Consider the following 16,278-nt stretch of genomic DNA (forward strand, 5'->3'; position numbering starts at 1 on the left):
AAGGAGAAGACTTGTCTCTTATTCCTGCCAATGCCCATCAACATTCCTAAATATGAACCAAAATTATCCACCATATTCACATTAAAAATAGCTACCACGGCCTACCTCATTAAATCACTGGTGTTGCGGCTATAAACAATAGATGATTTCCCAAAATTCACGGTCTACCGCGACATACTTTCATAATCAGTAAGACAACCCTTAATAGCTTCTGCCTCTTGAATTGATGCTTTAAAAAATAGGAGTGAGTCATCCGTGAAAAATAAATTAGAAATTCCCGGGGCGCCTCTAGCTACAACACAAGGAGAAATATGCCGGTTTATCACCGCTTTTGTAATCAAATGGGATAATCCTTCAGCACAGAGGATGAAAAAGTAAGGAGAAAGAGGATCACCTTGACGCAACCAGCTTGTTGGAATAATGAAATCTGTTAGAATCCCATTCACACCAACCTTATACCGGACGGTAGTAACACAGTGCATAATAAGATTCACCCATTGAATATGAAAACCAAGGCGGATCATCACTTCCTTCAAATAACCCCACTCCATCTTATCATAGGCCTTCGCCATGCCTAGCTTTAGAGCACTCCAACCATTAATCCCATCTCTTTTTCGATTTAGGTAGTGGATACATGTCACAACCCTCACTTTTGACAGCAAAAACAGTAAGGAAACAGGGAAAGAAGAGAAGAAATTAGGGTAAAGGATTGAGAGAAATTGGGAAGAGAAGTTAGGGATTCAGAAGAAATTTAGGAAAGGAAGAGAAATTTCATTTACTCCAAAATATGCATAACGAAAATAACAAAAAACCTAACTTAAATAGGACAAAAAACTAAGCATAACAATAGGGAATAATCCTCTGCACTCTCTGGAATCTTCTTCTTAGTAATAGATCAGCCCTAGCCAAGAGAGTCCCAAAACGACACCGCCTGACTCTACCCTAACTGCCACCCTTCAACGTTGTCGTTATTTACTTCCAACCGCCTCCAACGTCTTTCTTTCACACGATGCCGTTTCCTGCCCAGCTGACGTCATGAGGGTTGCTAATTGCACGGGGTGTTACAGTACCTTCCCCTCTAAAGATCCTTGTCCCCAAGGATTAAGCAAGAAGTACCACCTGGATCAAAAACAAATTTACTCCACCATGGCATTTTAGGATTGGCATAGAAGCCATTGTACCCTGATATTCCCTCCATTGCAACTCCTACCACCAAGCCAGCATGGCCACAAGCAGCTAAGATTGAAACGAATGTGATGTAATTTGGAGTCACACAATTATAGTTCATCTCATAGAAGACTTCAAGAGCTTCCTTGGCTCACCCATGCATTCCATAGCCAGCAGTCATGGCAGACCATGACTTTGCAGCAAGAAAAACCAGAACACCCTGCCAGTACGTAAGAAAAACTCCGGACTTGACCTTGACGAACTTTGGAATAGGATTATATGGCCGAAGTGAATCTCTGCATGCTACGTAAAATAATAGCAATGCATATAGAACCATCGAGTATGAGATGGTATAGATAATGGTGAGATGGATGTACGACTGCCATGGACTGAAATTTCCATCCTCGTATTTTCCTTTTGCATATAGTACAACTGTAACCGCAACTAAGGTGGGCTTGAGGATTATAAACTGTAAACACCCCTGCTTACACCTCCGTATGCAGCGCCCATCCAATGGAATAAGAGGAAAACATGTCATGAGACAATAATTAGGCTTTAGAACTCGACCACTCAAATTTAGCACAACAGTTCCTAAGAGAATCAGATTTCTGATAGCCATCTCAATTGCTTTAGGACTAGGTGTTTCATCAAAGTCAAAACTCTGTATGTCCTTGATGCCCAGGGCAAGAATCCTTAGCACCGCAACAACAAGATGAACCTTACAAATTTCAGGTTCCTGCTGACAAGTCATACTCTCAAAATCATTTTCAGAGTAGATTCTATAACACCTTCCAGGTTCAAATCTGCTTTCTTTCACCCTCCCATTCTTTAGTAGCACTAAGGACTTGCGTACAGCTTCACATGCTAGCTCTCTATGTGCCTTACAGCCAACCACATCTAATAAGGATCTATCTGTAAATGGAAGGTCAAATACTCCGGTAATGAATTTCAGTATTGGTGTTGTGACCTCTGGAACATCAGCCCATACAGTGGTAGCTTCCAGTATAAGTGGCATGCGTGCTGGATATAGCCAATCAAAAAGGAACCCATATGTCCTCCAACTACTGGTAGCCATTGCAATTCCTCTAAGATCTCTCATCAATCCAACTAAAACATGTTTCACATCATCCGAGCGAAATAACAAGCCTGGTATTGATTCCAAACTCACCAACATCAAAGCTGCAGTCTCCACTTCCACCCTCTTCGATTCTTTCACTTTCATAACTCCTTCAAATTCCTTTTGCAAGTCTTCTTTCTCAAAATTTGGTTCATCACTATGCCGCAGAGATGAACCTAATTCGTCCATAACATACCATACAGAGGTTTCATCAATTTTTTCTTCATCTACAAGTCTATAAGTCACCAAATATATCCACATTGCAATTGTTAAAACTCCATGTAACTCCTTCATAAAAAACTTGAGATTATCTCCATTAAAACTTGGGAATTCTGGGAAGTGAGTCCTACTATATCGTTGCATAAACATCTGTTGCTCCATGACCAGTACCTCCCCTTTAATGGATCCTTGTCCCCAAGGATCAAGCAAGGAAGTACCAAGAGCTCCCTGATCCTCCTCAGCATCATCATCATCATCATATATGGTGTATCTGAATGTTTAGCTCAAATTATTAGCTAAAGCAGCTATATCAGAATCTCTGTCGTGAACATCTTCCCCATCACTGTCTCTTGTTCGGTCCCGCAAGACAGTAGGACGGCCACATGCCCATCGAGAGACATTCTTAGTCTTACTACGATCTTGTAATACTGTAGCATGCCACTCATTCCATTCAGTAACCTTCTCAAGATGTGTCTGGACTCGTCTATCATTGTTTCCCAGCTGAACAAGTTTATTAGATATGCGTGTTATGCTCCCTATGTTTCCCATCCGAGGTGCTTTTTTCCTCGCAGCAGGAATAATTGCCTGATTAACATCACTGGAAAGAGTGTGTTGTTTATTGATCAGTTCTGTCTCTGCTACTTTGTTGACAGTTTTCAGTAGAACCAAAATGAATTCCACGGTCTTTAAGCGATGCTTCCCCAGAGGAGGTCTCAATTCACCATAGCATTCAACATTGACAAGCTCTTGCAGCTGAAAGTTTACTTTAAAGTGTCCAAGAAGACGACCACGCTCATAGTAATTATTATGAAGTGTAAGTCCTTTCCCTGCTCGGAGAATATTTTTGGTTCTTTTTTCGACCTCAACAATTATCTTCCTACAATTCACCCAATCTGGGAGAAGTGTTTGGGCTTGTCCTACATCCCCTACCTTCCCTAGAATAAATTCGATGTCCTCCACAATCCCAATTCTCAGCATTTCATCAACTTCATCACGAGCACGAAACTTTAATGAGGCTAAATCAATATTTCCTTTCTGTATGAGATCCGTGACGCGTCCCGCAGCACCCAGCAGCCACACCACTACAATTTCAACACCTGTTTTCAATTTAGTTTGTTGGGGAACATGGTGAGAACTTCCATACCAACAACCGGACGTCAGCTCCAATACTCCACTGTAGAATTCAAAGTCAGCAAATACCTCAAGAGCCAATTCCCTAGTGGGTAAGAGAACCAGAACACTCGGAGCTCTCTCATAACCAGTCTTTGGAGTAGCTGTGGCAGGTCCATTCCTTAAGGACTCCAAAATAGGCAGGATAAAGGCCATTGACACGAAAGCAACTCGAGCTTGAAGAGGAACCACCCAAAAATTCAAGACATTGATAGGGATCCGGAACCTAAATCCAAAAATTAGTGTGGAAAGGGCATCTCTGCAATACTTATTTGGAAGCTCCGAGAGTTTCCCTAGCCATAGATCGTTCCAAACAAAAACAGAAGCAAATACAGAAGGTCCGAGTATTACTTGGTTGAGTAAAACCTTCGTGAATACATTCTGCAACTTGAGAGATTGAGGGAGAGCATCCTTGTTCTTCACCCATCGATCTCGGAGCTGGGCGATGGTATCGCCGGTGACGTCGACGGAATCGGAGCCACGCATTGGTTCGTGGTCATTCCAGAAAACGTCAGTTGTCTCAATCGCATCTAGACTGCCGCCCTTGGCTTCTTTCATCAGATCCGGCCACACCCCAATACGTGAGTTCAGCTTCTCCCCTTCCGATTCACCGGCGGAATCCCCAACTTCTTCAGCCGCCGGAATCAACGGAGCTGAACTGACGCTTGTGTCATGAGCTGAAGAAGGAACTGAGGCAGGAAGGATATACCCGTGTAACCTTAGCTCCTCGAAAATCTCAGCTTTCCATACCTCCATCTCCCCCTTGAGTTCCTGAATGGCGTCCGTCAACCTTTGTTGACATTCTATCAACCTCCTGCCGTTCTCCATCATCTGAGCCTCCACCCGGTCCATTCTATCCTCCATTGATGATGTAGACTGGGTCCCCATTACGAGCTCTGATACCAAATGTCACAACCCTCACTTTTGACAGCAAAAACAGTAAGGAAACAGGGAAAGAAGAGAAGAAATTAGGGTAAAGGATTGAGAGAAATTGGGAAGAGAAGTTAGGGATTCAGAAGAAATTTAGGAAAGGAAGAGAAATTTCATTTACTCCAAAATATGCATAACGAAAATAACAAAAAACCTAACTTAAATAGGACAAAAAACTAAGCATAACAATAGGGAATAATCCTCTGCACTCTCTGGAATCTTCTTCTTAGTAACAGATCAGCCCTAGCCAAGAGAGTCCCAAAACGACACCGTCTGACTCTACCCTAACTGCCACCCTTCAACGCTGTCGTTTGATTTACTTCCAACCGCCTCCAACGTCTTTCTTTCACACGACGCCGTTTCCTGCCCAGCTGACGTCATGAGGGTTGCTAATTGCACGGGGTGTTACAATACCCTCCGAGGCTAAGAGTACAGTGTACGTGATAAGGCGTCCCGGAATAAAAGCACTTTGGGTAACCGAGATAATGCCCTCCAAAATTACTTTCAAACGATTAGCCAACATCTTAAACAGAATTTTATAAGTGACATTGCAAAGAGCGATAGGCCGTAAGTCACTCATAAAAACTGGTTTTCCTTTTTAGGGACCAACGTAATATATGCGTCATTAAATCCTTTTGGAAAAACCCCAGTATTTGCACAGTCAATTACAAATTGAGCAATATCAGGACCAATTTCCTTCCAAAAAATTGGTAGAAAGTTGGACTAAATCCATCCGGACCGTGAGATTTATCTGGAGCCATGGAGGATACAACATCTTTGACCTCATCAATAGTAAAAGGTTGAAGCAGCCTCACATTTTCCTCATGCGTGACTTTTAGATCAAAGCCATCTAGTGAAGATCGAGTTCACTGACATACCTCTAGTCTTACAAATTTCACTAAAATAATCCTTGGCTAAACCAAGTAAGGCCTCCCCTTCCAACCACTAACCAGCTGAATCTTGAAGTCGAACAATAGTGTTTTTCCTTTTTCTCGCCAAGGCACATGAATGATAGAATTTTTTGTTTCTATCACCATGAAATAACCAATGCTGTTTGGACCTTTGTTGCCAGATATTCACTTGGTCATTTAAATGGTTGAGTCTGCCATCTAAATATCAAATCTCAGCCAAAGTATCATGAGTGCGCTGCTCACGAAGAAGATTAATACAAGTCTGAATCAAGTCCATTTCTTTTGTCAATTTCTTACTAGTATTGACTCGTAACGAAACTCCACTCGAACCCACTCACCATTATCCTTGTTAAGCTTCATACCCTTCTTAAGGGACTTTAACATATTGATCTCCACTCTTAGTCGGAGAAACGTAAGCATAGTGCCATCAAAATTTCTATCATCCAACTTAACAACACGACCAATGAAGCCTCCGATAGCCTGGAGAACCCCATCCGACCGAAAACCAGCCGGGAGACCGTGTACTTGGATCCAGAATTCTGCACTATCAAGAGGGATAGTTTCTGGATCATCATCAGGAGAAATGCATTTCATAACCAATAAACTCTGTTCAAAGGCCCAAGGACCTCCATCAACGATGCGTGAAATGTCCTTCTCGTGATAGAACTCAAACAGTAAGCGTCTCGGCTGCAATTCCTTGACGTTCATTCCCATTGCCGGGCACTACATGGAAGCCATAGTATCCCTGAAAAACATATACTTCGTGGGTTTATTAGTTAGAAGCTTTCCAACAACATAGAAGACATCCTCCTCTTCCGTCGGATCTAGAGAAACATTTTCAACTTGTCGTATTCCTTCATCATCGTCCAGATCCACAAGATTAAGGGTAGCCAACGCACTTGTAGCAGCAGTAGTATCCATAGCCAGACAGGTCACCGGAAGAAGAACTCACAAAAGGAGTATCAAGTAACAAAGAGGATGATGCACAACAGTAGTTACCAATAATAATAAATTGTAATTAATGATTTGCGTACCTTAATGATGCAAAGTACATCTATCGATAGCACTAACAGCGATAGTGAAGAAAGCCTCCAAAACCTCCCATCTTCACGGAGTGTTTAATTGAATCGCCCAATGGTACGCAACAGTTTATTGGTAAGAAAATGAAGTGACATGGGTAATCTTACCAATGTACCAAATATAGTAGATTACCATGAATTAATAATTATTATAAAAAATAATAAATGAGATTAGCCCCTAAACTTAATAACATTAATTAATAATAATTGCAATAAATGTAAAACTGTAATTAAGGGATGCTAAATACTAATCTCAATTTACCACATAATAATTAATCAAAACTGTAATGAGTCTGAGACTAAAATTAAGGTATAACCAAATTACCAATAATGCAAAGGCAACATAGCTATGTACATTGCTTACCATTAAGAAAACATAATATTATTGTTAAGGCCCTGAAAACTATTAATAGATTAAAAACATAATTAACTTAAATAATAATTATAATTCTTAATGGCCAAAACAATAATTATAAGTCTTAATGACTTCAAATGGTAATTGTAATCCTTAGATACTTAATGTCTCAAAATCAGACAAAAAAATAATAATTATAGCACTAAACTGCTTAAGTCAGGCACATAAACCTTAATAGCCCAAGTTAATTACAACATGAATAATAAATGTTCTAATATGTAAATAGATCCAAACATTATATTATCACCAACGATAAATACCGTTATCAAAAATACGGTAGTTAGTAATAATTGAACCTTAATAAACATGTTATAATCAAATAAAAGTGCTACAATTATTATTAAAATATCAATCAAATAGGTGAAATCTATACTTTAATGACCCAGATAGGTCTTAAATAGCTTGTTCAAAATAAGTTTTAAAAATTCCAAGTGAAAAATAGGACTAAAAAATATGCTCAAAATTGAATGAGAAACCAACAAGCTGTCTTAATAGGCTATATTGTCCAAACTAGCCTAAGGATCCAAAATTGAATGATATTTAATATAAAATCTATGAGTTAATAATAAGCTATATCCAACCTTAATAAATGCTTTTCTAAATGTACAATTATAATAAAATAATTTAAAAAATATACAAAGCATGTTGGGATTTTTGCATATTAATATATTATTAACTCATGAATTTTAAATAAATTGCAATAATTCAAGCAATTTAACATGCACATCAATATTAAATTAAAATTCAAACAGCAAATTTAATACTTAATATTTGCTCAATATTGAATAATAATTTAATTGTGAATTTAATGCCAAAATTGAAAGGGCATTAATATAACTCTCAATATTAAATTAAAATTCAAATAGCAAATCAAAACTTCATATTTGCTCAAAAATGAATAATAATTATTTAATTGTGACAAGAATTTTTATAATAACAATAATTCAATCACAAATAATGTCACAATTAATCTGAACTCAAATTTGAAAATTTTAATGCCAAAATTAAAGAATAACTAAAGGGCATTATTATTTCAAAATTAAGCAATTACTTAATATTTACCATTTACCAAAATCATTTACAATATTAATTAAGGTAATATTAATATGGCAATATTAAACTAAATAATTATGATGTTATCACATCTTTGCTTGTTTTTACAGTTATTTTGAATCATCTCAGTATTTAAGTTCTTTAATTTTTCTTATTTAATACATATTTTCCTTGCTATTATCATTTAATTATGGTTCACACTTGTTTTGAATGTTTTACGGTGTTTGTTAGTGTTTTTGAACCATTGTAGGTCAATTCTATGAGCAAGGGAAGTTCAAGGATGAGTTTGGAGCAATTTTGGACGAGTTCGGAGCCCAGTGGACTTGACGCGTCGAGCCAAGGGCTCGACGCGTCGAAAATTTCCAGAAAGTTTGGCGATCGGGACCTGCTGGTCTCGACGCGTCGAGCGAAGGCGTGGAAATTAGAAGCAAAAGGGGCAATTCTTTATTTAAACATAGGAATTATAATTTGAGTCCAATTGTGTACAAGATTCCTATTTCATCTCAACTTTGTACCCACTATAAAATCCCTCCTTCCTCAACCCTAATAACAGACGGAGACAGAGAGAATTCAGAGATTCTTGGAGACAAGAAGGAGAGAAATCAAGAGCCACAAGTTGTCTTGGAAAGCAAGAAGAAGACTAGGGAGATTTGGGAAAATCGTCTGGTTAATTCTTGTACTCTTTTGATGATTTGTAATTCTTTATTTATATTTGCTATGTATAATTTAGTCATGCTTGGCTAAATTCTTTAGAGATTCTTGGGTAAAAGTGTTTATAAACCTATGTGCCTGAGCTCTCAGTTTCTTTAATATATTATTATTTGGGTTTAATACTTGTGTTGCAATCGTGATAATATTGTTTGATGCTTGTAATTAATGGCCATAGTTACTAGCTTCATAGCCATGTTTGTGTCACCAATGGGAGTTGGGGCATAAATTAGGGTACACACAATTGCACCTAATGGTTGGACCTTGGGAAAGGGGAACTTATTAGGGGAAGTTTATTCTAGATTGTTGCCAATCGGGAGATGGTAGTAATTAGGAATAATTGAATGCCGATCTTCGATCTTATTGGGTGTTTAAGCCACGGGAGTGGAAATTCACTAGGAATAGAGATTACGGGAGTAATTCGATTCCACTTTGCATTCCCACACAAATCTTAATTCCAAACTAAATATTGCAAACGATAATTGGCACTAGGTGATTAAATACTTGAATCCCATGAATCTCAACTTCTCTCTAATTGTTTTCAAAATCCTGAACCTTTGTTTTATTTTATTTATTTTATGCCAATCAATCATCTAAGTAATTGTTAGGATTAGCTCTAATGAATAAGTTAGTAACTAGTGCTTGATACAACCACTTCCCTGTGGATCGATAACATGTACTCCGAGAATTATTTGTTTGCAAATATACTACGCATCAAATTACCATTTACCAAAATTAATATATATAAATATAAAATAATTAAGTAAGGTAAATATTAATATATGGTAAATAAAAAGTATAATTGCATGTAAATAGGAGACTTACCAGTACAGTCGTGCGGATAATTAAAGAATGTAAATATTAATATTCTTCGCAACTCTCTGTTCCGCGGAACCAGCGCCGCCTGATCTTGAGGAGCAGCAATCGGAGAGAGACAGAGGTGGCCGGAGCTAGTGCGACCTTAATGAGAGAGACAACAGTGACAAGCCGGGAACCCAGCGCACCTCCGCCGTCTGTCTTTGTCGCAGCATCTCTCTGCGTGTCGCCGCCGGACACCAGCCCGCCTCCACCATCCTCCCCGCCGTCGTTCTCATGGCAACTGGCGACCGGAGGGAATCCGTCATCCCTCTGCCGCCCAACAGCAGCCGCCCCTGCGTCCATGGCGGTGTCCTCACAGCGGAGAACCAAAGCCGAAGCGCCACCGACAGCAGCACTGAACGCCATGTCGCTCGGAATCGCCGCTCGCCGCCGACGTCTCCATGTCCAGAAACTGTCTCTACCAGAGAACCTCCCTTCGCCGATATGCACGTATGCTCGTAGTCACAAATTCATGCGAAAGAAAAAAAAATGATTAATGCAAGATAAATAAATCCAGCAATACTTTAAAGCAGGATGTAATTTTGATTCAATAATCAAAATAATTCTCAATTCCATCAGCACAAAATTTTGATAAAAAGATTTTTGTATTCAATAATACAAACAACCAGGCAGAGATTTGTAGGGCTCTGATACCAAATGTTAGATAATAAATTTAGACTAACATGAACTGTAGTAAACGAGTAACCTGTCTCGTTGCAGCGGAAGCTTTAGGATCGCCCGAATATCCCCAGCCATAGTTGTTGGTATTGTCTCTGGGATGGTAAACCTGCAGAATAGACATTAGTGTTTTGTCTATCACTTCTCTCCTGAATACTCGATGGTGCTTGTATTCTGAACACGGGAGCTGTGGGAGGACTATTTTGCTTAGAAGCCTACATGCCATCAATGTAGGCATATATTCAGTTAAAGCTTAACCGAATATCCTGAGTTGGCTAACAAACTAAGTCACTAACTGACTTAATATTCCACTTGCACCACAACCACTTAATTAATACAATATATTATAATATATTATATTAGGGAAAATACTTACATATCCCACAAGGGCTTTCTTGTAATCCTTCTCATTGGTTTGTTATAACCATTTTCACCGCCATGCTTTCCAATATATATCCTCTGTGTAAATCAGTTACTCATCAATAATGAAGATACACTGTTCTTACTTTCTCTCTGCCATCTCTCCTTCTTTCCCTCTTCAAGCTTCTCGCACCACAATTCATCATGGTATCAGAGCGGCGGCACGGTAGCTACGCAGCGGAGAATCAAGCCAAAGGACGCATCCGATGACGCCGATCAACCACTCTCCTGCTCGCACCACATCTGTGATCAGTCTACAAAAAGATTTGGCTTCGCAGAGAAGCAGTAACCTGGAAAATATAGAAAACATTAGTCCACAGAAGAATTTGGCTTCGCAGAGAGGCAGTAACCTAGAAGATATAGAAAACATCAGTCCACAGAAGAATTTGGCTTCGCAGAGAAGCAGCAACCTGGAAGAAACCGGCAGTTCAGATAAGCAACTCCAGAAGCTCATCCACCATCTACAAGCTCAAATAGGGCAATGTCAATCATCCACTTCTGCTGCAGTCACTCTCACGCCCAATGCCAACATAAAATCACAATCATATGAAGGCAAGTTCACTAATGTCAACTCTGTTTCCCTACATTCTTCTACATGGATACTGGATTCTGGGGCCACTAACCACATAGACTGTTCTTTGGATTTCTTTGAATCTTATCATCTTGTGAAAGGAACAACGGTTAATTTACCTGATGGGAAACAAGCAAATGTTACACACATGGGAGACATAAGACTGAGGAACAATCTGTGTCTAAGTAATGCCTTGCACATACCATCTTTTAAATTTAATATCATTTCTGTTAGCAAGCTTCTTCAAGAATCTTCTCTTGAGTTAATTTTCACTTCTGATCAATGCTTTCTTCGGGGAAATCATGGGAATACAGTTAGTTTTGCTAAGGAAGGAAATGGTCTATATCTACTGCTTGAAATACCAGAAGTGCAGTCAGCTAGTCACTTTGCCATGCCTTGTAGTACTGAATTTTGGCATCAACGGTTAGGCCACTTTCCTGTGAATAAAATGCACTTGCTTACCAATGTGCCTCACTATAGTTCAAAGAAAACTGCTTGTGATGTCTGTCATTATGCAAAGCATAAGAGATCTCCATTCCCTTTAAGTAATGCAATCTGCAGTGTTTGTTTTGAATTGATTCATGTTGACATCTGGGGGCCTTTTATGGTTAAATCTCTCGGAGGGGAAAGATATTTCTTGACGATTGTGGATGATCATTCACGATATACATGGATCCACTTGATAAAGAATAAGTCTGAAACACAAAGCCTAATTAAAATGTTCCAAAAGATGGCTCTTACACAGTTTGGTCTCAAAATTAAGACCATTCGGAGTGACAATGGATTGGAGTTTAATATGAGAGAGTTCTTTGCCGAGAATGGCATAATTCACCAAAGGACTTGCGTCAACACACCACAACAAAACGCAGTGGTTGAACGCAAACATCAACACCTATTGAATGTGGCCAGGGCATTGCGGTTTCAGGCTAATTTACCATTGGAATTCTGGGGACAATGCATCTTGCATGCATCATTCCTTATCAACCGACTCCCATCCCCTACTATTGAATGGTTAAGCCCTTACAAAAGATTATATGGGAAGGAGCCAGATCTCAGCACACTCAAGGTCCTTGGTTGCCTATGTTACGCCTCCACTCTACCTCAATCAAGGCACAAAATGGATCCCCGAAGCAGAAAGTGTATTCTCATTGGAATGCCTGCAAATATAAAAGGTTACTTACTATATGATATGCATGATAAATCCACTTTTATCTCACGTGAGTGGTTTTTTTATGAAGGACAATTCCCCTTTACTGAGAAGGAACACCTATCTGATGACACTAGCCGTTTGCATGCTGGTCCCCCCTTGCCCATTATTCCCACGCACAATTGCGAAGAGTTCAACTTTCATCAACAGCCAGCCAGCATACAACCCCAGGCAGTAAATATTCCAATAGATAATAGCCAGTCCATGCAGAGTGCACATGGCAGCAATACAGCTCGTGAACCTATGGAAAATGAAGCCTATGAACCTATGGATATTGGCAACTCTCGGACCAACACTACTCCAGTCAATAGTCATCCTAGAAACTCTTTAACTGATGGTCATTTAGTTGATAGTCCTCCAACTGACAATGCTAGCTATTCACATCCCGTGCAAAATGACAAAGTTGACAGCATAAATATATCTCAAGAAGTGTCTCCTTTGCAGCCTAGAAGGTCCACTAGGCAACGCCAGGTACCAAGTCGTTTACATGATTATTATTGTGAGACTGCTATGGTTCATAGAAACACTCCACATCTTCTATCAAAGGTCATATCTTATGACTATCTTGAACCACCACACAAGGCATTCTCAATGGCAGTCACTGCCATTAGTGAACCAAAAACATACTGCCTGGCTGTGAAACACGAGTGCTGGAAGAAAGAAATGGAGGCAGAAATAGATGCATTGCAGCAGAACCAAACATGGGAGCTGACAGACCTCCCTCTTGGTAAGAACCCCATTGGGTGCAAATGGGTCTATAAGACCAAGTTAAAGGCAGATGGAACAATAGAGAGGCACAAGGCAATGCTGGTGGCGAAAGGGTATACTCAACAACTCGGTATAGACTACTTGGAAACCTTTTCTCCGGTGGCAAGAATCACAATCATCCGCACGTTCCTTGCAATAGCAGTCTCCAAGGCCTGGCACATCCACCAAATGGACATCAACAATGCATTTCTTCATGGGGACCTCAATGAAGAAGTGTACATGGTGTTGCCCCCGGGATTTCAGAATGAAAAACCCAACAAAGTATGCAGATTATTAAGGTCATTATATGGCCTCAAACAAGCTAGCAGACAATGGAACGCGAAATTAAGTGCTACCCTGTGTCATATTGGATTCAAACAGTCCAAGGCAGATCCATCTTTGTTCATTAAAGGACATGCCGATACCTTCATTGCCTTGCTCGTTTATGTAGACGATATTCTAGTCACAAGTGCAAAGTTGGACCTAATTCAAGAGCTAAAGTCTTTCCTGGACTCCACCTTCAAAATCAAGGATCTAGAAGCTCTTGGTTATTTCTTGGGAATTGAAGCGAAAACCACTGGCGAGGGAATGAACCTATGCCAGCGCAAATATGCACTGGAAATTTTGGAGGAAGCTGGTTTTTTGGGATGCAAGCCAGCAAACACACCTATGGTGCAAAATTTGAAGCTCAAACATGAGGGTGAACCCCTTGCAGACTCCAGCAGCTATAGAAGATTAGTAGGGAAACTGTTGTACTTGACAGCTACAAGGCTTGATATCACCTATGTTATTCAACAACTGAGCCAGTTTGTGGATGCTCCTACAGATTTACATATGACTGTAGCACATCGGGTGTTAAGATACATAAAAGGCTCACCAGGTCAAGGCATCTTTTACCCTAAAAATATGGACATGCAGCTCAATGTTTTTTCAGATTCAGATTGGGCATCATGCAGTGAAATAGGAGATCAATCACAGGTTATTGTATATTTCTTGGACCAGCCTTAATATCATGGAGATCCAAAAAGCAAGCCACGGTATCAAAGTCATCATCTGAAGCTGAATATCGCGCCATGGCTGCCACAGTTTGTGAGGTACAATGGCTCACTACACTTCTTCAAGATATGCAAGTACAGATGGACAGACCAGCCACCATGTTTTGTGATAGTAAATCCGCTATAGCCATTGCCGAAAACCACGTGTTCCACGAACGCACTAAGCACATTGACATTGACTGTCATATTGTTCGAGAGAAGCTAAACAAAGGACTTATCAAGTTGCTATCCATGTCATCCTCAAATCAATAGCAGATGGATTCACCAAGCCACTGCCGGTTTCTCAGTTTCGACACTTCATATCTAAGCTAGGCATACAAGACTTGCATGCTCCAACTTACGGGGGGTATCAAGTAACAAAGAGGATGATGCACAACAGTGAAGGGCATTCTTGTATTATCCCACAAGGGCTTTCTTGTAATCCTTCTCATTGGTTTGTTTTAACCATTTTCACCGCCATGCTTTCCAATATATATCCTCTGTGTAAATCAGTTACTCCTCAATAATGAAGATACATTGTTCTTACTTTCTCTCTGCCATCTCTCCTAAAATGAAAATAGTGTGTATGAAAAATGAAACTAAAAAATAGAGCTCATTTAACAACGTATATTGTCAAATGAAACTGTAATATAATTAAAATGATACTTTAATGTTGTCAAAATGAAACTAGTGTGTGTGAAAAATGAAACTAAAATTCAGAACCATACAATAACATATATTGTCAAATGAACGTGTGGTGTAATTAAAACAATACTTTAGCATTATTATAATTAAACTAGTGTATGTGAAAAATGAAACAACAAAATAGAGTTCATACAATAATGTATATTATATTATCAAATGAAACCGTAGTAGAATTAAAATGATATTTTGGTATTGCTATAATGAAACTAGTGAGTGTGGAAAAGGAAACTGAAAAACAGAGCAATATTGTCAAATGAAACTAAAGTGTAATTAGAATGATATTTACTTTATGCACCACATTAATACATGGACCATGGTCCACATTAAAATTTGCTGGTCGCCCACCCCAGGGGTTCCCACACCTCGAACCGACAGTTTGTGGAGAGGTAAATCGACAATTTATATCGTGCACCACGACGCACATAGCAATGTGCGTCCAGGCACAAAACACGTGCGTTTCAATTGCTGACGTCACTCTGTCAGTCCAAACGGCCCAAACCCCATTATGTGTATTCAGTTAAAAGTTTATGTGTATCGTGTTATGAGTTTCTGTGTATTCAGTTAAGAGTTTATGAGTATTCAGTTAAGAGTTTCTGTGTATTTAGTTAAGAGTTTCTGTGTATTCAGATAAGAGTTTCTGTGTATTATGTATCATGTTATATTATGTGTATTCAGTTATGAGTTTCTGTGTATTCTGTTATGAGTTTATGTGTATTGTTATATTATGTGTATTCAGTTATGAGTTTCTGTGTATTCTGTTATGAGTTTATGTGTATTCGAAACAGATGATTTTTTTTGACAGTGCACAAAAACGACGTCATTTTGGATAAGGCAGGGCGCACAATGCGTTGTGCGCCCTGGTGCACGATATAACAACTGAGGTAAATCACGGTGACTAACTGGTCATTCAACCCTAGCCCGACAGTTTGTAGAGGGATAATCATGGTGACTCAACTGATCAACTGCTCCCACACTGCTGCAGACTCGATCTTTGGTCACTTATGATAAATTACACTTCTACAACCAGTTGAGCTGCCCATGCAGAGAAACAAATTGTATTTTCTTCATTCTCGAATCGAATCTTAATATTTAACAATTACATAAAATGATAAAATTATGAATAATTTAGAGCAGGGCCTCCAATCTTCCATATATGTTGATGTAATTACTAGGCACTTATGCAATATAATTAAAATAAGGGAAAATGACACTTTTTACCCCTGAGTTATATACTTATAGCACTTTTTCCCTCTCAATTATTTAGGTAAGCACATTAGCCCCCTTAATTA

The sequence above is a fragment of the Ipomoea nil genome, unplaced genomic scaffold (assembly GCF_001879475.1).
Source record: "Ipomoea nil cultivar Tokyo-kokei standard unplaced genomic scaffold, Asagao_1.1 scaffold3199, whole genome shotgun sequence".
Taxonomy (NCBI): Eukaryota; Viridiplantae; Streptophyta; class Magnoliopsida; order Solanales; family Convolvulaceae; genus Ipomoea; species Ipomoea nil.